Source organism: Limanda limanda, chromosome 7 (genome assembly GCF_963576545.1).
Source record: "Limanda limanda chromosome 7, fLimLim1.1, whole genome shotgun sequence".
NCBI classification, from domain to species: Eukaryota; Metazoa; Chordata; class Actinopteri; order Pleuronectiformes; family Pleuronectidae; genus Limanda; species Limanda limanda.
In genome coordinates this window covers 26,886,272-26,910,696 of record NC_083642.1, presented here as the reverse complement: position 1 = coordinate 26,910,696, position 24,425 = coordinate 26,886,272, and the positions used below count along the sequence as shown (strand labels likewise).

The following is a 24,425-nucleotide window of genomic DNA, read 5'->3' as shown; positions in this document are numbered from 1 at the left end:
AAGAATGGATGGGAATGATTGAGAGAGAGAATGCTGTGAGGGGGGAAGAGAAAATAGAGATGTATGTGGGGGAAGGAGAATGCAAGGTGAGACTGGCAAAGGTGAAAACCAGAGTGATTTATAAATATATGAGAGGAAAAGAGATAAGGAGACCGGCTGCAGAGAAAGTGTGGAACAAAGTAATGAATGGAATGGATGTGGAGAGCATATGGGAGAATTTGAGAGTGAAATGGAATAGCATTGAATGCGAACACTTTGATTTCATGCTAAGGCACAATAGGATTTTTAATAATCTAATAATAAGTAAGTTTGACTGCAATGTGGAAAAGGAATGTGATGTATGTGGTGAGGGAGTGGAAACATGTATGCATGAATTTGTTGAATGTAAAGAACTAAGGGGATACTTTGAAAAAGTAAAGGGGTTAATAAATAAATGCTGGAAAGGAGAATGGGCAGTGAGAATGGAATGGAAGAAGCTGTGGCTGTTTGGTGTGAATGAAAGACAGAAGGGATGCAATGTAAACCTCATGAACTATGTGCTGAGCCATGCAAGGTATGCAGTTAAAATAAGAAGGAACACGGCTCACTACGAGAAAAGGAAATGTGATGTATGGACTGTTTTTCAAAACTTAACAGAAAGAGACGTGAGACAGATATGGGGCTATATTGGAGAAGAGGAGTTCAGAAAAGGATTTGTGGATGGAAGTACTTTTATTGAAATAATGAATGGAGATGTGAATGAGGTGAGAATGAATTTCGGTTAAAAGGGATGTTTCTTTTTATGAGTTGATTTTTGATTTTAATAATTTATTGATTTGTGTGTTTTCTGTGAAGTAAATAATTATGCATGTAAAAAGAACAGGCCTGGAAAGGGGCTGACATAACACAAAATGTGTTAAAATGTAAATGTACATGTAATAAATGTAAATGCAAAATATTTTTGATAAAGAGCAGGAAAGACTCACCATCAAAGAAAACAAGGATATGGAACCCTGACATTATTACTGATGGAAATGATTGATAATTGTTATGATTTGATGATGGTGGTGGTGGTTCACATGTATAAATAAGGTATTGTGGGTTGAGTCTTTCGCTTACGGCCATACCACCCTGAGCACGCCCGATCTCGTCTGATCTCGGAAGCTAAGCAGGGTCGGGCTTGGTTAGTACTTGGATGGGAGACCGCCTGGGAATACCAGGTGCTGTAAGCTTTTTCGAATTTGCTTTGCAACCAGCTGAGGGAACGGTTGCTGCTGCTTTAAAGGAGAAACATCTTGGAAAGAGCAGGAAAGACTCACCATCAAAGAAAACAAGGATATGGAACCCTGACATTATTACTGATGGAAATGCTTGATAATTGTCATGATTTGATGATGGTGGTGGTGGTTCACATGTATAAATAAGGTATTGTGGGTTGAGTCTTTCGCTTACGGCCATACCACCCTGAGCACGCCCGATCTCGTCTGATCTCGGAAGCTAAGCAGCGTCGGGCTTGGTTAGTACTTGGATGGGAGACTGCCTGGGAATACCAGGTGCTGTAAGCTTTTTCGAATTTGCTTTGCAACCAGCAGAGGGAACGTTTGCTGCTGCTTTAAAGGAGAAACATCTTGGAAAGAGCAGGAAAGACTCAACATCAAAGAAAACAAGGATATGGAACCCTGACATTATTACTGATGGAAATGATTGATAATTGTCATGATTTGATGATGGTGGTGGTGGTTCACATGTATAAATAAGGTATTGTGGGTTGAGTCTTTCGCTTACGGCCATACCACCCTGAGCACGCCCGATCTCGTCTGATCTCGGAAGCTAAGCAGGGTCGGGCTTGGTTAGTACTTGGATGGGAGACCGCCTGGGAATACCAGGTGCTGTAAGCTATTTCGAATTTGCTTTGCAACCAGCAGAGGGAACGGTTGCTGCTGCTTTAAAGGAGAAACATCTTGGAAAGAGCAGGAAAGACTCAACATCAAAGAAAACAAGGATATGGAACCCTGACATTATTACTGATGGAAATGTTTGATAAATGTCATGATTTGATGATGGTGGTGGTGGTTCACATGTATAAATAAGGTATTGTGGGTTGAGTCTTTCGCTTACGGCCATACCACCCTGAGCACGCCCGATCTCGTCTGATCTCGGAAGCTAAGCATTGTCGGGCTTGGTTAGTACTTGGATGGGAGACTGCCTGGGAATACCAGGTGCTGTAAGCTTTTTGGAATTTGCTTTGCAACCAGCAGAGGGAACGGTTGCTGCTGCTTTAAAGGAGAAACATCTTGGAAAGAGCAGGAAAGACTCACCATCAAAGAAAACAAGGATATGGAACCCTGACATTATTACTGATGGAAATGCTTGATAATTGTCATGATTTGATGATGGTGGTGGTGGTTCACATGTATAAATAAGGTATTGTGGGTTGAGTCTTTCGCTTACTGCCATACCACCCTGAGCACGCCCGATCTCGTCTGATCCCGTTCAGGTGCGCAAGCAGGAAGTGAGCAGAGAGCAGTCGAGTGTTTGTTGGGACCGCGTGTGCTTGTGAGGCATAAGGTGCATTTGTGATAGTTTTATGTGTGATTCATTTCCCCTGCAGCCTGGCTGTTTGGGGGATTGTTTCATACTTTCTGTGATTGGATGGATAATTTGATAAATGACAAAATAGAAGGTAAGGCCACTTTGATTAATGCAGAACCCGAGATTGATTATGCTTCTAGTGATTGGAGGGAAGAACTTGTGAATGAAAACATGGAAGTTAAGAACAGTTTGGCACATGTAGAACGGGAGAATGATTCTGGAAATATTGAAGCCAGCGAGAAAGGAATAACCCAGGAGATCAATTCCGTTATTAGGCCTATTGATAAAGCAAGCATGGTGAATGGTAGGAGAGATAAAGAGAGACAGGGAGAAAGTGAGGGTGATTGTGGCTATAAAAAGGAGCTGACATTGATTGTAGAGCTCGTCGGTGAAGATTACATTACCATGATGGAACTGTTGCGGGAAATCAAGGAAAAGTGTGGGATTGTTCTGGCATGCAGGGTCAAAAGTAACAACACTTACAAGATCACCATGCAGGAGGGAAAGGGCAAGACAAGGTTATTAGATGGCTTCAAAATCGAAAACACTCGGGTGACTGCCAAGGAAGTTCGCAGCAATGAAATTGTTGTTTCATTTCTAAACTTGCCATCTTATATCACTGATGCTGAAATTAGGCAGAAACTCTCAACGTGGGGTGTGAGGGCGATTTCGCCCATCAAAAGAAGGAAATGGCCTGGGACAGACGTGGTGGACGGGACAAGGTTCTGTAAAGTACAATTTACTGAACTTGTACAGTCGCTGCCCTACTCAGCAAAGTTCGAGACACTAGACGGAGGGGAGTACTTCCGTGTAATTCATGACAGGCAGGTGAAGGTCTGCGGGCTGTGCATCCAGCCAGGACATATTTTGAGAGAATGCCCAGACTTCACCTGTTATAAATGCAAGCGCCAGGGACACTATGCTAGGGAGTGTGACTTGCAGGGGGGGAGGCGCGGAGAGGAGAGGACGGTGGACGCGGAGCCAGCCGGCGGCGACGAGAGCGTTTCCTGGTCCGAGGAGGAGCAACGACAGCAGGACGAGGACACCGGAGCTGCCAGCGGGGGTGAAATTACCCCATCCACCATCGGCAGCAGTGCGGATGGAGTGTCCGGTGAGACGGGTTGCGTGACGGGAGGAGCATCCGGGCAAAGTATGGAGGAAGGTGCTAGCAAAGCGCCCAAAACTCCCTCAGCCCGGGCGAGTGAACGAAGAGGCGACCGACCAGGAGAGGTGGAGGCCCCGGATTGCAGTGAGGCTCCAAGGGGCGGCGGGGCTGCTGCTGCTGCTGCTGCTGCTGCTGCTGCTGCTGCTGCTGCTGCTGCTGCGACTGCTTCACCTAAGGAGCCAGACGATTCGAGCATGGAGGTGGTGGAGGCAAGAACATCGGGAGAAGGAGAGTCGATGGACTACGAGGCGGTGAAAGCCAGCAGGAAGAGAATGAGCAAAAAGAAGGACAAAAGGGTGCCAAAAGAGCGGAAGGTATGAACAATCGAGCATCTCTGGAAAGCTGTGTTTTTCTTTTCACCATTACTATGGTCATAATAACATCCTTAAATGCAAACGGCCTGAGGAACATGATCAAAATAGAAAGAACGATTGAACTCTGTAAATCTGACATACTGTGCCTACAAGAAACGCATTGGGATAATGAACTTGTGGAAACCCTTGGAAAGATTTGGAAAGGGCCCATATTTATAGACAATGGGAGTGCGAGGGCATGTGGAGTGGCAATCCTTGTCAAAGAGAGGTCTGTTAGTGGTGTCAAGCAAACCTTTTGTGGAGGGAATGGACGTGTGATAGCGATAGAATTTGTCCACAATAAAAACACATACAAATTAATCAATATCTATGCACCAAACGTGGAGGAACTGAGAAAGGGTTTTTTTGAGGACTTGGAGGTTCTGTGCACGGGAGATTGTATGATGGTTGGTGACTATAATGTAAAATTATCAAGACTAGATTATTCAAATAATGTAAAATACAGGTATGATGGGTCAAGGAACTTTTTGAAAAGCATGATGGCAGAACACAAAATGGTGGACGTATGGAGGGAGGAAAATGCAGAACGAAAAGTGTTTTCGCGGAGGCAGGTGGTTATGGGGACCCTTAGACAGAGTAGAATAGACCTCGTCCTAGTTAAGGAAAACATTGTCAGCCAAATAAAAGAGGTGAAATATAATTTTACCACTCTTAGTGATCATGCAATCCTGTCGCTGAGGTTAAGGGACGTATGTATAAGGAATGTAGGTGGAGGAATGTGGTGCCTAAACAACAGCTTATTAAGAGAGGATTCATATAAAGAGATGATAGCAAAATGTATCAAAGAAGAAATAGAGAACAGATTAAACAAAGATAATATTTGTATTTGGTGGGAAAATTTGAAAGAAAAAGTTAAAAAGAAAAGCATATACTATTCCAAGCAAAAGAACTTCAGAATGGATCAGGTAGAGAAAGAGATACAAAATAAATTAAACGAAGAAGCAGGGAAAGCAGACAAAGATGGAAATTATAATATACAAAATTATCTGGAGTTGAGAAGGCAACTAAAAGATTGTGAGAAAAATAAATGTGATGGGGCGATAGTAAGGAGTAGAGTACAGTATGCTGTAGAGGGGGAAAGGTGCACAGCGTACTTTCTAAACCTGGAAAAAAATAAGCAGGAAAAAAATTATATAAACGAACTACAGAATGAAAATGGGGAGAAGGTAAATGATTTGGTTAGCATTTTGAATACAGTGGAAGGCTTCTATAAAAACTTGTATAAAAAAGGGAATGCAGAAAAAGTATGTATTGATGAGGTCTTGAGTGGTGTGGATGCAAGGATATCAGCAGACGAGCAAGACATGTGTGACAGAGAGATTACAGTAGAAGAAATACAAATAGCAATTAAAAATGCAAAAAACAATAAAAGCCCTGGTTCAGATGGCCTTAGCAGTGAATTCTACAAAGAGTTTGCTGATGTGTTGGCACCCATACTGCTAATGGTATATCAAAGCATGGAAGAGGGACAACTGGTTCCAGAATCCATGGCTACTGGGGTAATCACAATATTATTTAAAAACAGGGGGAGTAGGTTGGAGTTAGGGAATTATAGGCCAATTAGTTTATTGAATAGTGACTATAAGATATTAACAAGGGTTTTAGCGTATAGGATTAAGAAGGTAATGGGAGGAATAATATCACCGACACAGGCATATAGTGTCGAAGGGAGAGACATAGCAGATATAATAGGGACAGTGAGGGACGTTGTTAGGCACATGAAAGAACAGTCTGGGATTGTGTTGAGTGTAGATTTGAATAAGGCTTTTGATAGAGTGGAGCATGAGTTCTTGTTTCGGACTATGAAAGAATTTGGGTTTGGGGATAGAATAGTGAGTTGGATCAGGCTGCTGTATAAGGAAGCTAAGAGTAGGGTCAAATGTAATGGTCTGATGACAGACACCTTTGCTTTGGAGAGGTCAGTGAGACAGGGCTGTCCTTTATCAGCACTGTTGTATAGCATGTCTATTGAACCCTTTGCTGTCCTTATAAAAAAGGATAGTAATATAAAAGGAATACAAATACCAGGTGAGAAAATTAATATAATTCAACAATATGCGGATGACATGACAATAACAGTAGAAAATATGGACAGCATCAATATAATTATGAAACACATGGGAACATATGGGAGGGCAGCAGGGGCTAAAGTGAATATAGAAAAATCGGAACTAATGTGTATAGGTCAGGAGGGGGATAGGGTTGACAGTATGATTGCATTTAGAGTGGTGGACTGCATCAAAGTTTTAGGAGTAAACATAGGTCCAAACGAAAAGGAAGCAAGAGATATCACTTGGACAGGAGTGATAAATAAGATAAAACACACTTTAAATGCATGGAAGCAGAGGAAATTGAAATTAAAAGGTAAGGTAATAGTTGTTAATTCCTTATTATTATCCAAATGTGTGTATGTTTTGGGCGCACTAGATCTTCCGGTATGGGTTCTATCCGAATTAAATCAGCTGACTTCAAACTTCTTGTGGGATGGGAAGGGTGTGAGGATATCCCACAAAACGTTGATAGCAGGGTACAGTGAGGGAGGGTTAAAACTGGTGGACATTGACACAAAACGTAAAGCACTGAGGGTTAAAACAGTGAAGAAGTATCTCCATGATGTGAATGACTATGGGTGGAAACAATTCTTTAAAATGTATGTTCAGATGGCTGGTAGATGTGGAGAGAATAGTCTGCTTATGGTTTTGAAGGAACCAATGTATGAAAAAGTGCCTTCTTTCTACCAAGAGGTGTTCAAAGCGTGGGGAGAATTCCTACCCAACATATCATACAACTGTAGTAATGTAACCGAAGTAATGAATAAACCCGTTTTTCTCAATCCTATAATACAGCATAACAACAAAATGCTATACAATAAGGTTTTCATGGATGCAGGAATTAGGCAAGTAAAGGACATGGTCTATGAGTTTGTGCCTGGGTTTCTGCCTGGGCAGGCAATGGTAGACTGCGTAAGAGAAGGGGATGAGGATGCTAGGAGAGATATGATTGTAAAAATGTATGATATAATTAAGGGGAGTATGCCTGTAGACTGGAGGTATTTGATTGAGAGAGAGTGTGTGAGGACAGGGGATGGACCCTTACCTAAACTAGTGTTTGTTAAAAATTATGCAAATAAAGAGTTTAAAGAATTAAAAGTAAAAAACATATATTTAGAACTGATAGCGAAACTGCTGAAAAGACCGGCATCAGAACAAATGTGGGAGAGGGTTCTGCCAGGTATGAATGTACAGTTGATATGGGAAAACCTCCAAATCAAATATAATGCAATAGAATGTGAAAACAATGACTTCATGACGAGACACAACAGGATCTATGTAAACACGGTGCTGCATCAGATTAACAAAAAGAACAAAAGAGAATGTGACGTGTGTGAAACTGAGCCAGAAGACTTGTTACATATATATATCCGATGTGAATGTCTACGTAGTTTTGTTTTGAAGTTAAAAGATATGCTGTTTAAAAACTGGGAAAAGGGTTTTGTAAAGGCATATGAATGGAATAAAATGTTGCTGTTTGGAGTAAATGGGAAAAGGAAAGATGTGAATGTTCGTTTGTTTAATTTTGTGTTAAGCCACGTGAGGTATGCTATTATGTCAAGAAGGAATCTTGCTCATTTTGAGGGGAAAAAGGTGCATGTGTGGGATTTGTTTGAATCGGTTGTCTGGAGAAATGTGGGTTTGATCTTTAAATATGGTGCTGAGGACTTTGCTGAATGTTTTATTGACGGGTGTGGCTTTATATCTGTAACATCGGAAGGGAAACTAGCATTTAATTTCTGAGTGTGCCTCTATGTTTATCAGGCGCACGTGTTATTATTAAGTGATTTATTTTTCTTTCTTTTTTTTTCATTTTTTGAGTTTTGTTATCCCTTAACATGAATGTGATTCCTGTGTGTATGTCATTGTTTTGTGTGAATATTTACAGATGAATGTCTTTTGTATATATAAATTGGTATTTTTGATAATAAAAAAAAAAAAAAAAAAAAAAAGCACGCCCGATCTCGTCTGATCTCGGAAGCTAAGCATGGTCGGGCTTGGTTAGTACTTGGATGGGAGACCGCCTGGGAATACCAGGTGCTGTAAGCTTTTTCGAATTTGCTTTGCAACCAGCAGAGGGAACGGTTGCTGCTGCTTTAAAGGAGAAACATCTTGGAAAGAGCAGGAAAGACTCAACATCAAAGAAAACAAGGATATGGAACCCTGGCATTATTACTGATGGAAATGATTGATAATTGTCATGATTTGATGATGGTGGTAGTGGTTCACATGTATAAATAAGTATTGTGGGTTGAGTCTTTCGCTTACGGCCATACCACCCTGAGCACGCCCAATCTCGTCTGATCTCGGAAGCTAAGCAGGGTCTGGCTTGGTTAGTACTTGGATGGGAGACCGCCTGGGAATACCAGGTGCTGTAAGCTTTTTCGAATTTGCTTTGCAACCAGCAGAGGGAACGGTTGCTGCTGCTTTAAAGGAGAAACATCTTGGAAAGAGCAGGAAAGACTCACCATCAAAGAAAACAAGGATATGGAACCCTGACATTATTACTGATGGAAATGATTGATAATTGTCATGATTTGATGATGGTGGTGGTGGTTCACATGTATAAATAAGGTATTGTGGGTTGAGTCTTTCGCTTACAGCCATACCACCCTGAGCACGCCCGATCTCGTCTGATCTCGGAAGCTAAGCAGGGTCTGGCTTGGTTAGTACTTGGATGGGAGACCGCCTGGGAATACCAGGTGCTGTAAGCTTTTTCGAATTTGCTTTGCAACCAGCAGAGGGAACGGTTGCTGCTGCTTTAAAGGAGAAACATCTTGGAAAGAGCAGGAAAGACTCACCATCAAAGAAAACAAGGATATGGAACCCTGACATTATTACTGTTGGAAATTATTGATAATTTTCATGATTTGATGATGGTGGTTCACATGTATAAATAAGGTATTGTGGGTTGAGTCTTTTGCTTACGGCCATACCACTCTGAGCACGCCCGATCTCGTCTGATCTCGGAAGCTAAGCATGGTCGGGCTTGGTTAGTACTTGGATGGGAGACCGCCTGGGAATACCAGGTGCTGTAAGCTTTTTCGAATTTGCTTTGCAACCAGCAGAGGGAATGGTTGCTGCTGCTTTAAAGGAGAAACATCTTGGAAAGAGCAGGAAAGACTCACCATCAAAGAAAACAAGGATATGGAACCCTGGCATTATTACTGATGGAAATTATTGATAATTGTCATGATTTGATGATGGTGGTAGTGGTTCACATGTATAAATAAGTATTGTGGGTTGAGTCTTTCGCTTACGGCCATACCACCCTGAGCACGCCCGATCTCGTCTGATCTCAGAAGCTAAGCAGGGTCTGGCTTGGTTAGTACTTGGATGGGAGACCGCCTGGGAATACCAGGTGCTGTAAGCTTTTTCGAATTTGCTTTGCAACCAGCAGAGGGAACGGTTGCTGCTGCTTTAAAGGAGAAACATCTTGGAAAGAGCAGGAAAGACTCACCATCAAAGAAAACAAGGATATGGAACCCTGACATTATTACTGATTGAAATGATTGATAATTGTCATGATTTGATGATGGTGGTGGTGGTTCACATGTATAAATAAGGTATTGTGGGTTGAGTCTTTCGCTTACGGCCATACCACCCTGAGCACGCCCGATCTCGTCTGATCTCGGAAGCTAAGCAGGGTCTGGCTTGGTTAGTACTTGGATGGGAGACCGCCTGGGAATACCAGGTGCTGTAAGCTTTTTCGAATTTGCTTTGCAACCAGCAGAGGGAACGGTTGCTGCTGCTTTAAAGGAGAAACATCTTGGAAAGAGCAGGAAAGACTCACCATCAAAGAAAACAAGGATATGGAACCCTGACATTATTACTGTTGGAAATTATTGATAATTTTCATGATTTGATGATGGTGGTTCACATGTATAAATAAGGTATTGTGGGTTGAGTCTTTTGCTTACGGCCATACCACTCTGAGCACGCCCGATCTCGTCTGATCTCGGAAGCTAAGCATGGTCGGGCTTGGTTAGTACTTGGATGGGAGACCGCCTGGGAATACCAGGTGCTGTAAGCTTTTTCGAATTTGCTTTGCAACCAGCAGAGGGAATGGTTGCTGCTGCTTTAAAGGAGAAACATCTTGGAAAGAGCAGGAAAGACTCACCATCAAAGAAAACAAGGATATGGAACCATGGCATTATTACTGATGGAAATTATTGATAATTGTCATGATTTGATGATGGTGGTAGTGGTTCACATGTATAAATAAGTATTGTGGGTTGAGTCTTTCGCTTACGGCCATACCACCCTGAGCACGCCCGATCTCGTCTGATCTCGGAAGCTAAGCAGGGTCTGGCTTGGTTAGTACTTGGATGGGAGACCGCCTGGGAATACCAGGTGCTGTAAGCTTTTTCGAATTTGCTTTGCAACCAGCAGAGGGAACGGTTGCTGCTGCTTTAAAGGAGAAACATCTTGGAAAGAGCAGGAACGACTCACCATCAAAGAAAACAAGGATATGGAACCCTGACATTATTACTGATGGAAATGAATGATAATTGTCATGATTTGATGATGGTGGTGGTGGTTCACATGTATATATAAGGTATTGTGGGTTGAGTCTTTCGCTTACGGCCATACCACCCTGAGCACGCCCGATCTCATCTGATCTCGGAAGCTAAGCATGGTCGGGCTAGGTTAGTACTTGGATGGGAGACCGCCTGGGAATACCAGGTGCTGTAAGCTTTTTCGAATTTGCTTTGCAACCAGCAGAGGGAACGGTTGCTGCTGCTTTAAAGGAGAAACATCTTGGAAAGAGCAGGAAAAACTCACCATCAAAGAAAACAAGGATATGGAACCCTGACATTATTACTGTTGGAAATTATTGATAATTGTCATGATTTGATGATGGTGGTTCACATGTATAAATAAGGTATTGTGGGTTGAGTCTTTCGCTTACGGCCGTACCACTCTGAGCACGCCCGATCTCGTCTGATCTCGGAAGCTAAGCATGGTCGGGCTTGGTTAGTACTTGGATGGGAGACCGCCTGGGAATACCAGGTGCTGTAAGCTTTTTCGAATTTGCTTTGCAACCAGCAGAGGGAATGGTTGCTGCTGCTTTAAAGGAGAAACATCTTGGAAAGAGCAGGAAAGACTCACCATCAAAGAAAACAAGGATATGGAACCCTGACATTATTACTGATGGAAATTATTGATAATTGTCATGATTTGATGATGGTGGTAGTGGTTCACATGTATAAATAAAGTATTGTGGGTTGAGTCTTTCGCTTACGGCCATACCACCCTGAGCATGCCCGATCTCGTCTGATCTCGGAAGCTATGCAGGGTCTGGCTTGGTTAGTACTTGGAAAGGAGACCGCCTGGGAATACCAGGTGCTGTAAGCTTTTTCGAATTTGCTTTGCAACCAGCAGAGGGAACGGTTGCTGCTGCTTTAAAGGAGAAACATCTTGGAAAGAGCAGGAAAGACTCACCATCAAAGAAAACAAGGATATGGAACCCTGACATTATTACTGTTGGAAATTATTGATAATTTTCATGATTTGATGATGGTGGTTCAGATGTATAAATAAGGTATTGTGGGCTGAGTCTTTCGCTTACGGCCATACCACCCTGAGCACGCCCGATCTCGTCTGATCTCGGAAGCTAAGCACGGTCGGGCTTGGTTAGTACTTGGATGGGAGACCGCCTGGGAATACCAGGTGCTGTAAGCTTTTTCGAATTTGCTTTGCAACCAGCAGAGGGAACGGTTGCTGCTGCTTTAAAGGAGAAACATCTTGGAAAGAGCAGGAAAGACTCACCATCAAAGAAAACAAGGATATGGAACCCTGACATTATTACTGTTGGAAATTATTGATAATTGTCATGATTTGATGATGGTGGTTCAGATGTATAAATAAGGTATTGTGGGTTGAGTCTTTCGCTTACGGCAATACCACCCTGAGCACGCCCGATCTCGTCTGATCTCGGAAGCTAAGCGTGGTCGGGCTAGGTTAGTACTTGGATGGGAGACCGCCTGGGAATACCAGGTGCTGTAAGCTTTTTCGAATTTGCTTTGCAACCAGCAAAGGGAACGGTTGCTGCTGCTTTTAAGGAGAAACATCTTGGAAAGAGCAGGAAAAACTCACCATCAAAGAAAACAAGGATATGGAACCCTGACATTATTACTGTTGGAAATTATTGATAATTGTCATGATTTGATGATGGTGGTAGTGGTTCACATGTATAAATAAAGTATTGTGGGTTGAGTCTTTCGCTTACGGCCATACCACCCTGAGCACGCCCGATCTCGTCTGATCTCGGAAGCTAAGCAGCGTCTGGCTTGGTTAGTACTTGGATGGGAGACTGCCTGGGAATACCAGGTGCTGTAAGCTTTTTCGAATTTGCTTTGCAACCAGCAGAGGGAATGGTTGCTGCTGCTTTAAAGGAGAAACATCTTGGAAAGAGCAGGAAAGACTCACCATCAAAGAAAACAAGGATATGGAACCCTGGCATTATTACTGATGGAAATTATTGATAATTGTCATGATTTGATGATGGTGGTAGTGGTTCACATGTATAAATAAGTATTGTGGGTTGAGTCTTTCGCTTACGGCCATACCACCCTGAGCACGCCCGATCTCGTCTGATCTCGGAAGCTAAGCAGGGTCTGGCTTGGTTAGTACTTGGATGGGAGACCGCCTGGGAATACCAGGTGCTGTAAGCTTTTTCGAATTTGCTTTGCAACCAGCAGAGGGAACGGTTGCTGCTGCTTTAAAGGAGAAACATCTTGGAAAGAGCAGGAAAGACTCACCATCAAAGAAAACAAGGATATGGAACCCTGACATTATTACTGTTGGAAATTATTGATAATTTTCATGATTTGATGATGGTGGTTCAGATGTATAAATAAGGTATTGTGGGCTGAGTCTTTCGCTTACGGCCATACCACCCTGAGCACGCCCGATCTCGTCTGATCTCGGCAGCTAAGCACGGTCGGGCTTGGTTAGTACTTGGATGGGAGACCGCCTGGGAATACCAGGTGCTGTAAGCTTTTTCGAATTTGCTTTGCAACCAGCAGAGGAAACGGTTGCTGCTGCTTTAAAGGAGAAACATCTTGGAAAGAGCAGGAAAGACTCACCATCAAAGAAAATAAGGATATGGAACCCTGACATTATTACTGTAGGAAATTATTGATAATTTTCATGATTTGATGATGGTGGTTCAGATGTATAAATAAGGTATTGTGGGCTGAGTCTTTCGCTTACGGCCATACCACCCTGAGCACGCCCGATCTCGTCTGATCTCGGAAGCTAAGCACGGTCGGGCTTGGTTAGTACTTGGATGGGAGACCGCCTGGGAATACCAGGTGCTGTAAGCTTTTTCGAATTTGCTTTGCAACCAGCAGAGGGAACGGTTGCTGCTGCTTTAAAGGAGAAACATCTTGGAAAGAGCAGGAAAGACTCACCATCAAAGAAAACAAGGATATGGAACCCTGACATTATTACTGATGGAAATGCTTGATAATTGTCATGATTTGATGATGGTGGTGGTGGTTCACATGTATAAATAAGGTATTGTGGGTTGAGTCTTTCGCTTACGGCCATACCACCCTGAGCACGCCCGATCTCGTCTGATCTCGGAAGCTAAGCATGGTCGGGCTTGGTTAGTACTTGGATGGGAGACCGCCTGGGAATACCAGGTGCTGTAAGCTTTTTCGAATTTGCTTTGCAACCAGCAGAGGGAACGGTTGCTGCTGCTTTAAAGGAGAAACATCTTGGAAAGAGCAGGAAAGACTCACCATCAAAGAAAACAAGGATATGGAACCCTGACATTATTACTGTTGGAAGTTATTGATAATTGTCATGATTTGATGATGGTGGTTCAGATGTATAATTAAGGTATTGTGGGTTGAGTCTTTCGCTTACGGCCATACCACCCTGAGCACGCCCGATCTCGTCTGATCTCGGAAGCTAAGCATGGTCGGGCTAGGTTAGTACTTGGATGGGAGACCGCCTGGGAATACCAGGTGCTGTAAGCTTTTTCGAATTTGCTTTGCAACCAGCAGAGGGAACGGTTGCTGCTGCTTTAAAGGAGAAACATCTTGGAAAGAGCAGGAAAGACTCACCATCAAAGTAAACAAGGATATGGAACCCTGACATTATTACTGTTGGAAATTATTGATAATTGTCATGATTTGATGATGGTGGTTCACATGTATAAATAAGGTATTGTGGGTTGAGTCTTTTGCTTACGGCCATACCACTCTGAGCACGCCCGATCTCGTCTGATCTCGGAAGCTAAGCATGGTCGGGCTTGGTTAGTACTTGGATGGGAGACCGCCTGGGAATACCAGGTGCTGTTAGCTTTTTCGAATTTGCTTTGCAACCAGCAGAGGGAATGGTTGCTGCTGCTTTAAAGGAGAAACATCTTGGAAAGAGCAGGAAAGACTCACCATCAAAGAAAACAAGGATATGGAACCCTGGCATTATTACTGATGGAAATTATTGATAATTGTCATGATTTGATGATGGTGGTAGTGGTTCACATGTATAAATAAGTATTGTGGGTTGAGTCTTTCAATTACGGCCATACCACCCTGAGCACGCCCAATCTCGTCTGATCTCGGAAGCTAAGCAGGGTCTGGCTTGGTTAGTACTTGGATGGGAGACCGCCTGGGAATACCAGGTGCTGTAAGCTTTTTCGAATTTGCTTTGCAACCAGCAGAGGGAACGGTTGCTGCTGCTTTAAAGGAGAAACATCTTGGAAAGAGCAGGAAAGACTCACCATCAAAGAAAACAAGGATATGGAACCCTGACATTATTACTGATGGAAATGATTGATAATTGTCATGATTTGATGATGGTGGTGGTGGTTCACATGTATAAATAAGGTATTGTGGGTTGAGTCTTTCGCTTACGGCCATACCACCCTGAGCACGCCCGATCTCGTCTGATCTCGGAAGCTAAGCAGGGTCTGGCTTGGTTAGTACTTGGATGGGAGACCGCCTGGGAATACCAGGTGCTGTAAGCTTTTTCGAATTTGCTTTGCAACCAGCAGAGGGAACGGTTGCTGCTGCTTTAAAGGAGAAACATCTTGGAAAGAGCAGGAAAGACTCACCATCAAAGAAAACAAGGATATGGAACCCTGACATTATTACTGTTGGAAATTATTGATAATTTTCATGATTTGATGATGGTGGTTCACATGTATAAATAAGGTATTGTGGGTTGAGTCTTTTGCTTACGGCCATACCACTCTGAGCACGCCCGATCTCGTCTGATCTCGGAAGCTAAGCATGGTCGGGCTTGGTTAGTACTTGGATGGGAGACCGCCTGGGAATACCAGGTGCTGTAAGCTTTTTCGAATTTGCTTTGCAACCAGCAGAGGGAATGGTTGCTGCTGCTTTAAAGGAGAAACATCTTGGAAAGAGCAGGAAAGACTCACCATCAAAGAAAACAAGGATATGGAACCCTGGCATTATTACTGATGGAAATTATTGATAATTGTCATGATTTGATGATGGTGGTAGTGGTTCACATGTATAAATAAGTATTGTGGGTTGAGTCTTTCGCTTACGGCCATACCACCCTGAGCACGCCCGATCTCGTCTGATCTCGGAAGCTAAGCAGGGTCTGGCTTGGTTAGTACTTGGATGGGAGACCGCCTGGGAATACCAGGTGCTGTAAGCTTTTTCGAATTTGCTTTGCAACCAGCAGAGGGAACGGTTGCTGCTGCTTTAAAGGAGAAACATCTTGGAAAGAGCAGGAAAGACTCACCATCAAAGAAAACAAGGATATGGAACCCTGACATTATTACTGATGGAAATGAATGATAATTGTCATGATTTGATGATGGTGGTGGTGGTTCACATGTATATATAAGGTATTGTGGGTTGAGTCTTTCGCTTACGGCCATACCACCCTGAGCACGCCCGATCTCATCTGATCTCGGAAGCTAAGCATGGTCGGGCTAGGTTAGTACTTGGATGGGAGACCGCCTGGGAATACCAGGTGCTGTAAGCTTTTTCGAATTTGCTTTGCAACCAGCAGAGGGAACGGTTGCTGCTGCTTTAAAGGAGAAACATCTTGGAAAGAGCAGGAAAAACTCACCATCAAAGAAAACAAGGATATGGAACCCTGACATTATTACTGTTGGAAATTATTGATAATTGTCATGATTTGATGATGGTGGTTCACATGTATAAATAAGGTATTGTGGGTTGAGTCTTTCGCTTACGGCCATACCACTCTGAGCACGCCCGATCTCGTCTGATCTCGGAAGCTAAGCATGGTCGGGCTTGGTTAGTACTTGGATGGGAGACCGCCTGGGAATACCAGGTGCTGTAAGCTTTTTCGAATTTGCTTTGCAACCAGCAGAGGGAATGGTTGCTGCTGCTTTAAAGGAGAAACATCTTGGAAAGAGCAGGAAAGACTCACCATCAAAGAAAACAAGGATATGGAACCCTGACATTATTACTGATGGAAATTATTGATAATTGTCATGATTTGATGATGGTGGTAGTGGTTCACATGTATAAATAAAGTATTGTGGGTTGAGTCTTTCGCTTACGGCCATACCACCCTGAGCACGCCCGATCTCGTCTGATCTCGGAAGCTATGCAGGGTCTGGCTTGGTTAGTACTTGGAAAGGAGACCGCCTGGGAATACCAGGTGCTGTAAGCTTTTTCGAATTTGCTTTGCAACCAGCAGAGGGAACGGTTGCTGCTGCTTTAAAGGAGAAACATCTTGGAAAGAGCAGGAAAGACTCACCATCAAAGAAAACAAGGATATGGAACCCTGACATTATTACTGTTGGAAATTATTGATAATTTTCATGATTTGATGATGGTGGTTCAGATGTATAAATAAGGTATTGTGGGCTGAGTCTTTCGCTTACGGCCATACCACCCTGAGCACGCCCGATCTCGTCTGATCTCGGAAGCTAAGCACGGTCGGGCTAGGTTAGTACTTGGATGGGAGACCGCCTGGGAATACCAGGTGCTGTAAGCTTTTTCGAATTTGCTTTGCAACCAGCAGAGGGAACGGTTGCTGCTGCTTTAAAGGAGAAACATCTTGGAAAGAGCAGGAAAGACTCACCATCAAAGAAAACAAGGATATGGAACCCTGACATTATTACTGATGGAAATTATTGATAATTGTCATGATTTGATGATGGTGGTTCACATGTATAAATAAGGTATTGTGGGTTGAGTCTTTTGCTTACGGCCATACCACTCTGAGCACGCCCGATCTCGTCTGATCTCGGAAGCTAAGCATGGTCGGGCTTGGTTAGTACTTGGATGGGAGACCGCCTGGGAATACCAGGTGCTGTAAGCTTTTTCGAATTTGCTTTGCAACCAGCAGAGGGAATGGTTGCTGCTGCTTTAAAGGAGAAACATCTTGGAAAGAGCAGGAAAGACTCACCATCAAAGAAAACAAGGATATGGAACCCTGGCATTATTACTGATGGAAATTATTGATAATTGTCATGATTTGATGATGGTGGTAGTGGTTCACATGTATAAATAAGTATTGTGGGTTGAGTCTTTCGCTTACGGCCATACCACCCTGAGCACGCCCGATCTCGTCTGATCTCGGAAGCTAAGCAGGGTCTGGCTTGGTTAGTACTTGGATGGGAGACCGCCTGGGAATACCAGGTGCTGTAAGCTTTTTCGAATTTGCTTTGCAACCAGCAGAGGGAACGGTTGCTGCTGCTTTAAAGGAGAAACATCTTGGAAAGGGCAGGAAAGACTCACCATCAAAGAAAACAAGGATATGGAACCCTGACATTATTACTGTAGGAAATTATTGATAATTTTCATGATTTGATGATGAAGGTTCAGATGTATAAATAAGGTATTGTGGGCTGAGTCTTTCGCTTACGGCCATACCACCCTGAGCACGCCCGATCTCGTCTGATCTCGGAAGCTAAGCACGGTCGGGCTTGGTTAGTACTTGGATGGGAGACCGCCTGGGAATACCAGGTGCTGTAAGCTTTTTCGAATTTGCTTTGCAACCAGCAGAGGGAACGGTTGCTGCTGCTTTAAACGAGAAACATCTTGGAAAGAGCAGGAAAGACTCACCATCAAAGAAAACAAGGATATGGAACCCTGACATTATTACTGTTGGAAATTATTGATAATTGTCATGATTTGATGATGGTGGTTCAGATGTATAAATAAGGTATTGTGGGTTGAGTCTTTCACTTACGGCAATACCACCCTGAGCACGCCCGATCTCGTCTGATCTCGGAAGCTAAGCGTGGTCGGGCTTGGTTAGTACTTGGATGGGAGACCGCCTGGGAATACCAGGTGCTGTAAGCTTTTTCGAATTTGCTTTGCAACCAGCAGAGGGAACGGTTGCTGCTGCTTTAAAGGAGAAACATCTTGGAAAGAGCAGGAAAGACTCACCATCAAAGAAAACAAGGATATGGAACCCTGACATTATTACTGATGGAAATGATTGATAATTGTCATAATTTGATGATGGTGGTGGTGGTTCACATGTATAAATAAGGTATTGTGGGTTGAGTCTTTCGCTTATGGCCATACCACCCTGAGCACGCCCGATCTCGTCTGATCTCGGAAGCTAAGCATGGTCGGGCTTGGTTAGTACTTGGATGGGAGACCGCCTGGGAATACCAGGTGCTGTAAGCTTTTTCGAATTTGCTTTGCAACCAGCAGAGGGAACGGTTGCTGCTGCTTTAAAGGAGAAACATCTTGGAAAGAGCAGGAAAGACTCACCATCAAAGAAAACAAGGATATGGAACCCTGACATTATTACTGTTGGAAATTATTGATAATTGTCATGATTTGATGATGGTGGTTCAGATGTATAATTAAGGTATTGTGGGTTGAGTCTTTCGCTTACGGCCATACCACCCTGAGCACGCCCGATCTCGTCTGATCTCGGAAGCTAAGCATGGTCGGGCTAGGTTAGTACTTGGATGGGAGACCGCCTGGGAATACCAGGTGCTGTAAGCTTTTTCGAATTTGCTTTGCAACCAGCAGAGGGAACGGTTGCTGCTGCTTTAAAGGAGAAACATCTTGGAAAGAGCAGGAAAGACTCACCATCAAAGTAAACAAGGATATGGAACCCTGACATTATTACTGTTGGAAATTATTGATAATTGTCATGATTTGATGATGGTGGTTCACATGTATAAATAAGGTATTGTGGGTTGAGTCTTTTGCTTACGGCCATACCACTCTGAGCACGCCCGATCTCGTCTGATCTCGGAAGCTAAGCATGGTCGGGCTTGGTTAGTACTTGGATGGGAGACCGCCTGGGAATACCAGGTGCTGTTAGCTTTTTCGAATTTGCTTTGCAACCAGCAGAGGGAATTGTTGCTCCTGCTTTAAAGGAGAAACATCTTGGAAAGAGCAGGAAAGACTCACCATCAAAGAAAACAAGGATATGGAACCCTGGCATTATTACTGATGGAAATTATTGATAATTGTCATGATTTGATGATGGTGGTAGTGGTTCACATGTATAAATAAGTATTGTGGGTTGAGTCTTTCGCTTACGGCCATACCACCCTGAGCACGCCCGATCTCGTCTGATCTCGGAAGCTAAGCAGGGTCTGGCTTGGTTAGTACTTGGATGGGAGACCGCCTGGGAATACCAGGTGCTGTAAGCTTTTTCGAATTTGCTTTGCAACCAGCAGAGGGAACGGTTGCTGCTGCTTTAAAGGAGAAACATCTTGGAAAGAGCAGGAAAGACTCACCATCAAAGAAAACAAGGATATGGAACCCTGACATTATTACTGTTGGAAATTATTGATAATTTTCATGATTTGATGATGGTGGTTCAGATGTATAAATAAGGTATTGTGGGCTGAGTCTTTCGCTTACGGCCATACCACCCTGAGCACGCCCGATCTCGTCTGATCTCGGAAGCTAAGCATGGTCGGGCTTGGTTAGTACTTGGATGGGAGACCGCCTGGGAATACCAGGTGCTGTAAGCTTTTTCGAATTTGCTTTGCAACCAGCAGAGGGAACGGTTGCTGCTGCTTTAAAGGAGAAACATCTTGGAAAGAGCAGGAAAGACTCACCATCAAAGAAAACAAGGACATGGAACCCTGACATTATTACTGTTGGAAATTATTGATAATTGTCATGATTTGATGATGGTGGTTCAGATGTATAAATAAGGTATTGTGGGTTGAGTCTTTCGCTTACGGCCATACCACCCTGAGCACGCCCGATCTCGTCTGATCTCGGAAGCTAAGCGTGGTCGGGCTTGGTTAGTACTTGGATGGGAGACCGCCTGGGAAAACCAGGTGCTGTAAGCTTTTTCGAATTTGCTTTGCAACCAGCAGAGGGAACGGTTGCTGCTGCTTTAAAGGAGAAACATCTTGGAAAGAGCAGGAAAGACTCACCATCAAAGAAAACAAGGATATGGAACCCTGACATTATTACTGATGGAAATGATTGATAATTGTCATAATTTGATGATGGTGGTGGTGGTTCATATGTATAAATAAGGTATTGTGGGTTGAGTCTTTCGCTTACGGCCATACCACCCTGAGCACGCCCGATCTCGTCTGATCTCGGAAGCTAAGCATGGTCGGGCTAGGTTAGTACTTGGATGGGACACCGCCTGGGAATACCAGGTGCTGTAAGCTTTTTCGAATTTGCTTTGCAACCAGCAGAGGGAACGGTTGCTGCTGCTTTAAAGGAGAAACATCTTGGAAAGAGCAGGAAAGACTCACCATCAAAGAAAACAAGGATATGGAACCCTGACATTATTACTGTTGGAAATTATTGATAATTGTCATGATTTGATGATGGTGGTTCAGATGTATAATTAAGGTATTGTGGGTTGAGTCTTTCGCTTACGGCCATACCACCCTGAGCACGCCCGATCTCGTCTGATCTCGGAAGCTAAGCATGGTCGGGCTAGGTTAGTACTTGGATGGGAGACCGCCTGGGAATACCAGGTGCTGTAAGCTTTTTCGAATTTGCTTTGCAACCAGCAAAGGGAACGGTTGCTGCTGCTTTAAAGGAGAAACATCTTGGAAAGAGCAGGAAAAACTCACCATCAAAGAAAACAAGGATATGGAACCCTGACATTATTACTGTTGGAAATTATTGATAATTGTCATGATTTGATGATGGTGGTTCACATGTATAAATAAGGTATTGTGGGTTGAGTCTTTCGCTTACGGCCATATCACCCTGAGCACGCCCGATCTCGTCTGATCTCGGAAGCAAAGCATGGTCGGGCTAGGTTAGTACTTGGATGGGAGACCGCCTGGGAATACCAGGTGCTGTAAGCTTTTTCGAATTTGCATTGCAACCAGCAGAGGGAATGGTTGCTGCTGCTTTAAAGGAGAAACATCTTGGAAAGAGCAGGAAAGACTCACCATCAAAGAAAACAAGGATATGGAACCCTGGCATTATTACTGATGGAAATTATTGATAATTGTCATGATTTGATGATGGTGGTAGTGGTTCACATGTATAAATAAGTATTGTGGGTTGAGTCTTTCGCTTACGGCCATACCACCCTGAGCACGCCCGATCTCGTCTGATCTCGGAAGCTAAGCAGGGTCTGGCTTGGTTAGTACTTGGATGGGAGACCGCCTGGGAATACCAGGTGCTGTAAGCTTTTTCGAATTTGCTTTGCAACCAGCAGAGGGAACGGTTGCTGCTGCTTTAAAGGAGAAACATCTTGGAAAGAGCAGGAAAGACTCACCATCAAAGAAAACAAGGATATGGAACCCTGACATTATTACTGTTGGAAATTTTTGATAATTTTCATGATTTGATGATGGTGGTTCACATGTATAAATAAGGTATTGTGGGTTGAGTCTTTTGCTTACGGCCATACCACTCTGAGCACGCCCGATCTCGTCTGATCTCGGAAGCTAAGCATGGTCGGGCTTGGTTAGTACTTGGATGGGAGACCGCCTGGGAATACCAGGTGCTGTAAGCTTTTTCGAATTTGCTTTGCAACCAGCAGAGGGAATGGTTGCTGCTGCTTTAAAGGAGAAACATCTTGGAAAGAGCAGGAAAGACTCACCATCAAAGAAAACAAGGATATGGAACCCTGGCATTATTACTGATGGAAATTATTGATAATTGTCATGATTTGATGATGGTGGTTCACATGTATAAATAAGGTATTGTGGGTTGAGTCTTTCGCTTACGGCCATATCACCCTGAGCACGCCCGATCTCGTCTGATCTCGGAAGCAAAGCATGGTCGGGCTAGGTTAGTACTTGGATGGGAGACCGCCTGGGAATACCAGGTGCTGTAAGCTTTTTCGAATTTGCATTGCAACCAGCAGAGGGAATGGTTGCTGCTGCTTTAAAGGAGAAACATCTTGGAAAGAGCAGGAAAGACTCACCATCAAAGAAAACAAGGATATGGAACCCTGGCATTATTACTGATGGAAATTATTGATAATTGTCATGATTTGATGATGGTGGTAGTGGTTCACATGTATAAATAAGTATTGTGGGTTGAGTCTTTCGCTTACGGCCATACCACCCTGAGCACGCCCGATCTCGTCTGATCTCGGAAGCTAAGCAGGGTCTGGCTTGGTTAGTACTTGGATGGGAGACCGCCTGGGAATACCAGGTGCTGTAAGCTTTTTCGAATTTGCTTTGCAACCAGCAGAGGGAACGGTTGCTGCTGCTTTAAAGGAGAAACATCTTGGAAAGAGCAGGAAAGACTCACCATCAAAGAAAACAAGGATATGGAACCCTGACATTATTACTGTTGGAAATTTTTGATAATTTTCATGATTTGATGATGGTGGTTCACATGTATAAATAAGGTATTGTGGGTTGAGTCTTTTGCTTACGGCCATACCACTCTGAGCACGCCCGATCTCGTCTGATCTCGGAAGCTAAGCATGGTCGGGCTTGGTTAGTACTTGTATGGGAGACCGCCTGGGAATACCAGGTGCTGTAAGCTTTTTCGAATTTGCTTTGCAACCAGCAGAGGGAATGGTTGCTGCTGCTTTAAAGGAGAAACATCTTGGAAAGAGCAGGAAAGACTCACCATCAAAGAAAACAAGGATATGGAACCCTGGCATTATTACTGATGGAAATTATTGATAATTGTCATGATTTGATGATGGTGGTAGTGGTTCACATGTATAAATAAGTATTGTGGGTTGAGTCTTTCGCTTACGGCCATACCACCCTGAGCACGCCCGATCTCGTCTGATCTCGGAAGCTAAGCAGGGTCTGGCTTGGTTAGTACTTGGATGGGAGACCGCCTGGGAATACCAGGTGCTGTAAGCTTTTTCGAATTTGCTTTGCAACCAGCAGAGGGAACGGTTGCTGCTGCTTTAAAGGAGAAACATCTTGGAAAGAGCAGGAAAGACTCACCATCAAAGAAAACAAGGATATGGAACCCTGAAATTATTACTGTTGGAAATTATTGATAATTTTCATGATTTGATGATGGTGGTTCAGATGTATAAATAAGGTATTGTGGGCTGAGTCTTTCGCTTACGGCCATACCACCCTGAGCACGCCCGATCTCGTCTGATCTCGGCAGCTAAGCACGGTCGGGCTTGGTTAGTACTTGGATGGGAGACCGCCTGGGAATACCAGGTGCTGTAAGCTTTTTCGAATTTGCTTTGCAACCAGCAGAGGGAACGGTTGCTGCTGCTTTAAAGGAGAAACATCTTGGAAAGAGCAGGAAAGACTCACCATCAAAGAAAATAAGGATATGGAACCCTGACATTATTACTGTTGGAAATTATTGATAATTGTCATGATTTGATGATGGTGGTTCAGATGTATAAATAAGGTATTGTGGGTTGAGTCTTTCGCTTACGGCCATACCACCCTGAGCACGCCCGATCTCGTCTGATCTCGGAAGCTAAGCGTGGTCGGGCTTGGTTAGTACTTGGATGGGAGACCGCCTGGGAATACCAGGTGCTGTAAGCTTTTTCGAATTTGCTTTGCAACCAGCAGAGGGAACGGTTGCTGCTGCTTTAAAGGAGAAACATCTTGGAAAGAGCAGGAAAGACTCACCATCAAAGAAAACAAGGATATGGAACCCTGACATTATTACTGATGGAAATGATTGATAATTGTCATAATTTGATGATGGTGGTGGTGGTTCACATGTATAAATAAGGTATTGTGGGTTGAGTCTTTCGCTTACGGCCATACCACCCTGAGCACGCCCGATCTCGTCTGATCTCGGAAGCTAAGCATGGTCGGGCTAGGTTAGTACTTGGATGGGACACCGCCTGGGAATACCAGGTGCTGTAAGCTTTTTCGAATTTGCTTTGCAACCAGAAGAGGGAACCGTTGCTGCTGCTTTAAAGGAGAAACATCTT

General features: G+C 43.7%; 50 non-coding genes and 3 pseudogenes across 50 annotated transcripts; all 53 read left to right on the top strand.

Moving 5' to 3' along the window:
- Window positions 1-1,092: 1,092 nt before the first annotated feature.
- On the top strand, window positions 1,093-1,211 carry LOC133008023 (5S ribosomal RNA). Its single transcript, XR_009680309.1, has one exon. It is a non-coding gene; the product is annotated as a 5S ribosomal RNA (ribosomal RNA).
- Window positions 1,212-1,425: 214 nt separating this feature from the next.
- LOC133007164 (5S ribosomal RNA) lies at window positions 1,426-1,544 on the top strand. The gene has a single exon (XR_009679654.1). It is a non-coding gene; the product is annotated as a 5S ribosomal RNA (ribosomal RNA).
- A 214-nt stretch (window positions 1,545-1,758) lies between these two features.
- Window positions 1,759-1,877, top strand: LOC133008011 (5S ribosomal RNA). The gene has a single exon (XR_009680297.1). It is a non-coding gene; the product is annotated as a 5S ribosomal RNA (ribosomal RNA).
- Window positions 1,878-2,091: 214 nt separating this feature from the next.
- On the top strand, window positions 2,092-2,210 carry LOC133007552 (5S ribosomal RNA). The gene has a single exon (XR_009680016.1). It is a non-coding gene; the product is annotated as a 5S ribosomal RNA (ribosomal RNA).
- Window positions 2,211-8,423: 6,213 nt separating this feature from the next.
- On the top strand, window positions 8,424-8,542 carry LOC133007539 (5S ribosomal RNA). Its single transcript, XR_009680004.1, has one exon. It is a non-coding gene; the product is annotated as a 5S ribosomal RNA (ribosomal RNA).
- A 214-nt stretch (window positions 8,543-8,756) lies between these two features.
- LOC133006880 (5S ribosomal RNA) lies at window positions 8,757-8,875 on the top strand. Its single transcript, XR_009679386.1, has one exon. It is a non-coding gene; the product is annotated as a 5S ribosomal RNA (ribosomal RNA).
- Window positions 8,876-9,083: 208 nt separating this feature from the next.
- Window positions 9,084-9,202, top strand: LOC133006874 (5S ribosomal RNA). Its single transcript, XR_009679380.1, has one exon. It is a non-coding gene; the product is annotated as a 5S ribosomal RNA (ribosomal RNA).
- A 213-nt stretch (window positions 9,203-9,415) lies between these two features.
- Window positions 9,416-9,534, top strand: LOC133007462 (5S ribosomal RNA). The gene has a single exon (XR_009679932.1). It is a non-coding gene; the product is annotated as a 5S ribosomal RNA (ribosomal RNA).
- Window positions 9,535-9,748: 214 nt separating this feature from the next.
- LOC133006813 (5S ribosomal RNA) lies at window positions 9,749-9,867 on the top strand. The gene has a single exon (XR_009679322.1). It is a non-coding gene; the product is annotated as a 5S ribosomal RNA (ribosomal RNA).
- Window positions 9,868-10,075: 208 nt separating this feature from the next.
- LOC133006872 (5S ribosomal RNA) lies at window positions 10,076-10,194 on the top strand. Its single transcript, XR_009679378.1, has one exon. It is a non-coding gene; the product is annotated as a 5S ribosomal RNA (ribosomal RNA).
- Window positions 10,195-10,407: 213 nt separating this feature from the next.
- On the top strand, window positions 10,408-10,526 carry LOC133006812 (5S ribosomal RNA). Its single transcript, XR_009679321.1, has one exon. It is a non-coding gene; the product is annotated as a 5S ribosomal RNA (ribosomal RNA).
- Window positions 10,527-10,740: 214 nt separating this feature from the next.
- Window positions 10,741-10,859, top strand: LOC133006027 (5S ribosomal RNA). Its single transcript, XR_009678584.1, has one exon. It is a non-coding gene; the product is annotated as a 5S ribosomal RNA (ribosomal RNA).
- Window positions 10,860-11,067: 208 nt separating this feature from the next.
- Window positions 11,068-11,186, top strand: LOC133007238 (5S ribosomal RNA). The gene has a single exon (XR_009679724.1). It is a non-coding gene; the product is annotated as a 5S ribosomal RNA (ribosomal RNA).
- A 214-nt stretch (window positions 11,187-11,400) lies between these two features.
- Window positions 11,401-11,519, top strand: LOC133007814 (5S ribosomal RNA; annotated as a pseudogene).
- A 208-nt stretch (window positions 11,520-11,727) lies between these two features.
- Window positions 11,728-11,846, top strand: LOC133006401 (5S ribosomal RNA). Its single transcript, XR_009678933.1, has one exon. It is a non-coding gene; the product is annotated as a 5S ribosomal RNA (ribosomal RNA).
- A 208-nt stretch (window positions 11,847-12,054) lies between these two features.
- On the top strand, window positions 12,055-12,173 carry LOC133007020 (5S ribosomal RNA). The gene has a single exon (XR_009679518.1). It is a non-coding gene; the product is annotated as a 5S ribosomal RNA (ribosomal RNA).
- Window positions 12,174-12,387: 214 nt separating this feature from the next.
- Window positions 12,388-12,506, top strand: LOC133007676 (5S ribosomal RNA). The gene has a single exon (XR_009680133.1). It is a non-coding gene; the product is annotated as a 5S ribosomal RNA (ribosomal RNA).
- A 213-nt stretch (window positions 12,507-12,719) lies between these two features.
- Window positions 12,720-12,838, top strand: LOC133006811 (5S ribosomal RNA). The gene has a single exon (XR_009679320.1). It is a non-coding gene; the product is annotated as a 5S ribosomal RNA (ribosomal RNA).
- A 208-nt stretch (window positions 12,839-13,046) lies between these two features.
- Window positions 13,047-13,165, top strand: LOC133006784 (5S ribosomal RNA). Its single transcript, XR_009679295.1, has one exon. It is a non-coding gene; the product is annotated as a 5S ribosomal RNA (ribosomal RNA).
- Window positions 13,166-13,373: 208 nt separating this feature from the next.
- Window positions 13,374-13,492, top strand: LOC133006399 (5S ribosomal RNA). The gene has a single exon (XR_009678932.1). It is a non-coding gene; the product is annotated as a 5S ribosomal RNA (ribosomal RNA).
- Window positions 13,493-13,706: 214 nt separating this feature from the next.
- LOC133006461 (5S ribosomal RNA) lies at window positions 13,707-13,825 on the top strand. The gene has a single exon (XR_009678991.1). It is a non-coding gene; the product is annotated as a 5S ribosomal RNA (ribosomal RNA).
- Window positions 13,826-14,033: 208 nt separating this feature from the next.
- LOC133006228 (5S ribosomal RNA) lies at window positions 14,034-14,152 on the top strand. Its single transcript, XR_009678772.1, has one exon. It is a non-coding gene; the product is annotated as a 5S ribosomal RNA (ribosomal RNA).
- A 208-nt stretch (window positions 14,153-14,360) lies between these two features.
- Window positions 14,361-14,479, top strand: LOC133007241 (5S ribosomal RNA). Its single transcript, XR_009679727.1, has one exon. It is a non-coding gene; the product is annotated as a 5S ribosomal RNA (ribosomal RNA).
- Window positions 14,480-14,692: 213 nt separating this feature from the next.
- On the top strand, window positions 14,693-14,811 carry LOC133007757 (5S ribosomal RNA; annotated as a pseudogene).
- A 214-nt stretch (window positions 14,812-15,025) lies between these two features.
- On the top strand, window positions 15,026-15,144 carry LOC133006810 (5S ribosomal RNA). The gene has a single exon (XR_009679319.1). It is a non-coding gene; the product is annotated as a 5S ribosomal RNA (ribosomal RNA).
- Window positions 15,145-15,352: 208 nt separating this feature from the next.
- On the top strand, window positions 15,353-15,471 carry LOC133006871 (5S ribosomal RNA). The gene has a single exon (XR_009679377.1). It is a non-coding gene; the product is annotated as a 5S ribosomal RNA (ribosomal RNA).
- Window positions 15,472-15,684: 213 nt separating this feature from the next.
- Window positions 15,685-15,803, top strand: LOC133006809 (5S ribosomal RNA). Its single transcript, XR_009679318.1, has one exon. It is a non-coding gene; the product is annotated as a 5S ribosomal RNA (ribosomal RNA).
- A 214-nt stretch (window positions 15,804-16,017) lies between these two features.
- Window positions 16,018-16,136, top strand: LOC133006026 (5S ribosomal RNA). The gene has a single exon (XR_009678583.1). It is a non-coding gene; the product is annotated as a 5S ribosomal RNA (ribosomal RNA).
- A 208-nt stretch (window positions 16,137-16,344) lies between these two features.
- On the top strand, window positions 16,345-16,463 carry LOC133006870 (5S ribosomal RNA). Its single transcript, XR_009679376.1, has one exon. It is a non-coding gene; the product is annotated as a 5S ribosomal RNA (ribosomal RNA).
- A 214-nt stretch (window positions 16,464-16,677) lies between these two features.
- Window positions 16,678-16,796, top strand: LOC133007764 (5S ribosomal RNA; annotated as a pseudogene).
- A 208-nt stretch (window positions 16,797-17,004) lies between these two features.
- On the top strand, window positions 17,005-17,123 carry LOC133006156 (5S ribosomal RNA). Its single transcript, XR_009678704.1, has one exon. It is a non-coding gene; the product is annotated as a 5S ribosomal RNA (ribosomal RNA).
- A 208-nt stretch (window positions 17,124-17,331) lies between these two features.
- LOC133006869 (5S ribosomal RNA) lies at window positions 17,332-17,450 on the top strand. Its single transcript, XR_009679375.1, has one exon. It is a non-coding gene; the product is annotated as a 5S ribosomal RNA (ribosomal RNA).
- Window positions 17,451-17,663: 213 nt separating this feature from the next.
- Window positions 17,664-17,782, top strand: LOC133006808 (5S ribosomal RNA). The gene has a single exon (XR_009679317.1). It is a non-coding gene; the product is annotated as a 5S ribosomal RNA (ribosomal RNA).
- Window positions 17,783-17,990: 208 nt separating this feature from the next.
- On the top strand, window positions 17,991-18,109 carry LOC133006398 (5S ribosomal RNA). Its single transcript, XR_009678931.1, has one exon. It is a non-coding gene; the product is annotated as a 5S ribosomal RNA (ribosomal RNA).
- Window positions 18,110-18,317: 208 nt separating this feature from the next.
- Window positions 18,318-18,436, top strand: LOC133007478 (5S ribosomal RNA). Its single transcript, XR_009679947.1, has one exon. It is a non-coding gene; the product is annotated as a 5S ribosomal RNA (ribosomal RNA).
- Window positions 18,437-18,650: 214 nt separating this feature from the next.
- On the top strand, window positions 18,651-18,769 carry LOC133006797 (5S ribosomal RNA). The gene has a single exon (XR_009679307.1). It is a non-coding gene; the product is annotated as a 5S ribosomal RNA (ribosomal RNA).
- Window positions 18,770-18,977: 208 nt separating this feature from the next.
- On the top strand, window positions 18,978-19,096 carry LOC133006227 (5S ribosomal RNA). Its single transcript, XR_009678771.1, has one exon. It is a non-coding gene; the product is annotated as a 5S ribosomal RNA (ribosomal RNA).
- Window positions 19,097-19,304: 208 nt separating this feature from the next.
- Window positions 19,305-19,423, top strand: LOC133007239 (5S ribosomal RNA). The gene has a single exon (XR_009679725.1). It is a non-coding gene; the product is annotated as a 5S ribosomal RNA (ribosomal RNA).
- A 213-nt stretch (window positions 19,424-19,636) lies between these two features.
- On the top strand, window positions 19,637-19,755 carry LOC133006807 (5S ribosomal RNA). Its single transcript, XR_009679316.1, has one exon. It is a non-coding gene; the product is annotated as a 5S ribosomal RNA (ribosomal RNA).
- A 208-nt stretch (window positions 19,756-19,963) lies between these two features.
- On the top strand, window positions 19,964-20,082 carry LOC133006460 (5S ribosomal RNA). The gene has a single exon (XR_009678990.1). It is a non-coding gene; the product is annotated as a 5S ribosomal RNA (ribosomal RNA).
- Window positions 20,083-20,290: 208 nt separating this feature from the next.
- Window positions 20,291-20,409, top strand: LOC133006823 (5S ribosomal RNA). Its single transcript, XR_009679331.1, has one exon. It is a non-coding gene; the product is annotated as a 5S ribosomal RNA (ribosomal RNA).
- Window positions 20,410-20,623: 214 nt separating this feature from the next.
- Window positions 20,624-20,742, top strand: LOC133006904 (5S ribosomal RNA). The gene has a single exon (XR_009679409.1). It is a non-coding gene; the product is annotated as a 5S ribosomal RNA (ribosomal RNA).
- A 208-nt stretch (window positions 20,743-20,950) lies between these two features.
- On the top strand, window positions 20,951-21,069 carry LOC133006226 (5S ribosomal RNA). Its single transcript, XR_009678770.1, has one exon. It is a non-coding gene; the product is annotated as a 5S ribosomal RNA (ribosomal RNA).
- A 208-nt stretch (window positions 21,070-21,277) lies between these two features.
- Window positions 21,278-21,396, top strand: LOC133007233 (5S ribosomal RNA). Its single transcript, XR_009679720.1, has one exon. It is a non-coding gene; the product is annotated as a 5S ribosomal RNA (ribosomal RNA).
- A 213-nt stretch (window positions 21,397-21,609) lies between these two features.
- On the top strand, window positions 21,610-21,728 carry LOC133006806 (5S ribosomal RNA). Its single transcript, XR_009679315.1, has one exon. It is a non-coding gene; the product is annotated as a 5S ribosomal RNA (ribosomal RNA).
- A 208-nt stretch (window positions 21,729-21,936) lies between these two features.
- LOC133006868 (5S ribosomal RNA) lies at window positions 21,937-22,055 on the top strand. The gene has a single exon (XR_009679374.1). It is a non-coding gene; the product is annotated as a 5S ribosomal RNA (ribosomal RNA).
- A 208-nt stretch (window positions 22,056-22,263) lies between these two features.
- On the top strand, window positions 22,264-22,382 carry LOC133007232 (5S ribosomal RNA). The gene has a single exon (XR_009679719.1). It is a non-coding gene; the product is annotated as a 5S ribosomal RNA (ribosomal RNA).
- A 213-nt stretch (window positions 22,383-22,595) lies between these two features.
- On the top strand, window positions 22,596-22,714 carry LOC133006805 (5S ribosomal RNA). The gene has a single exon (XR_009679314.1). It is a non-coding gene; the product is annotated as a 5S ribosomal RNA (ribosomal RNA).
- A 208-nt stretch (window positions 22,715-22,922) lies between these two features.
- LOC133007203 (5S ribosomal RNA) lies at window positions 22,923-23,041 on the top strand. Its single transcript, XR_009679691.1, has one exon. It is a non-coding gene; the product is annotated as a 5S ribosomal RNA (ribosomal RNA).
- A 213-nt stretch (window positions 23,042-23,254) lies between these two features.
- Window positions 23,255-23,373, top strand: LOC133006803 (5S ribosomal RNA). Its single transcript, XR_009679313.1, has one exon. It is a non-coding gene; the product is annotated as a 5S ribosomal RNA (ribosomal RNA).
- A 208-nt stretch (window positions 23,374-23,581) lies between these two features.
- Window positions 23,582-23,700, top strand: LOC133006783 (5S ribosomal RNA). The gene has a single exon (XR_009679294.1). It is a non-coding gene; the product is annotated as a 5S ribosomal RNA (ribosomal RNA).
- A 208-nt stretch (window positions 23,701-23,908) lies between these two features.
- On the top strand, window positions 23,909-24,027 carry LOC133006759 (5S ribosomal RNA). Its single transcript, XR_009679271.1, has one exon. It is a non-coding gene; the product is annotated as a 5S ribosomal RNA (ribosomal RNA).
- Window positions 24,028-24,241: 214 nt separating this feature from the next.
- LOC133006903 (5S ribosomal RNA) lies at window positions 24,242-24,360 on the top strand. Its single transcript, XR_009679408.1, has one exon. It is a non-coding gene; the product is annotated as a 5S ribosomal RNA (ribosomal RNA).
- The last annotated feature ends 65 nt before the right edge of the window (window positions 24,361-24,425 follow it).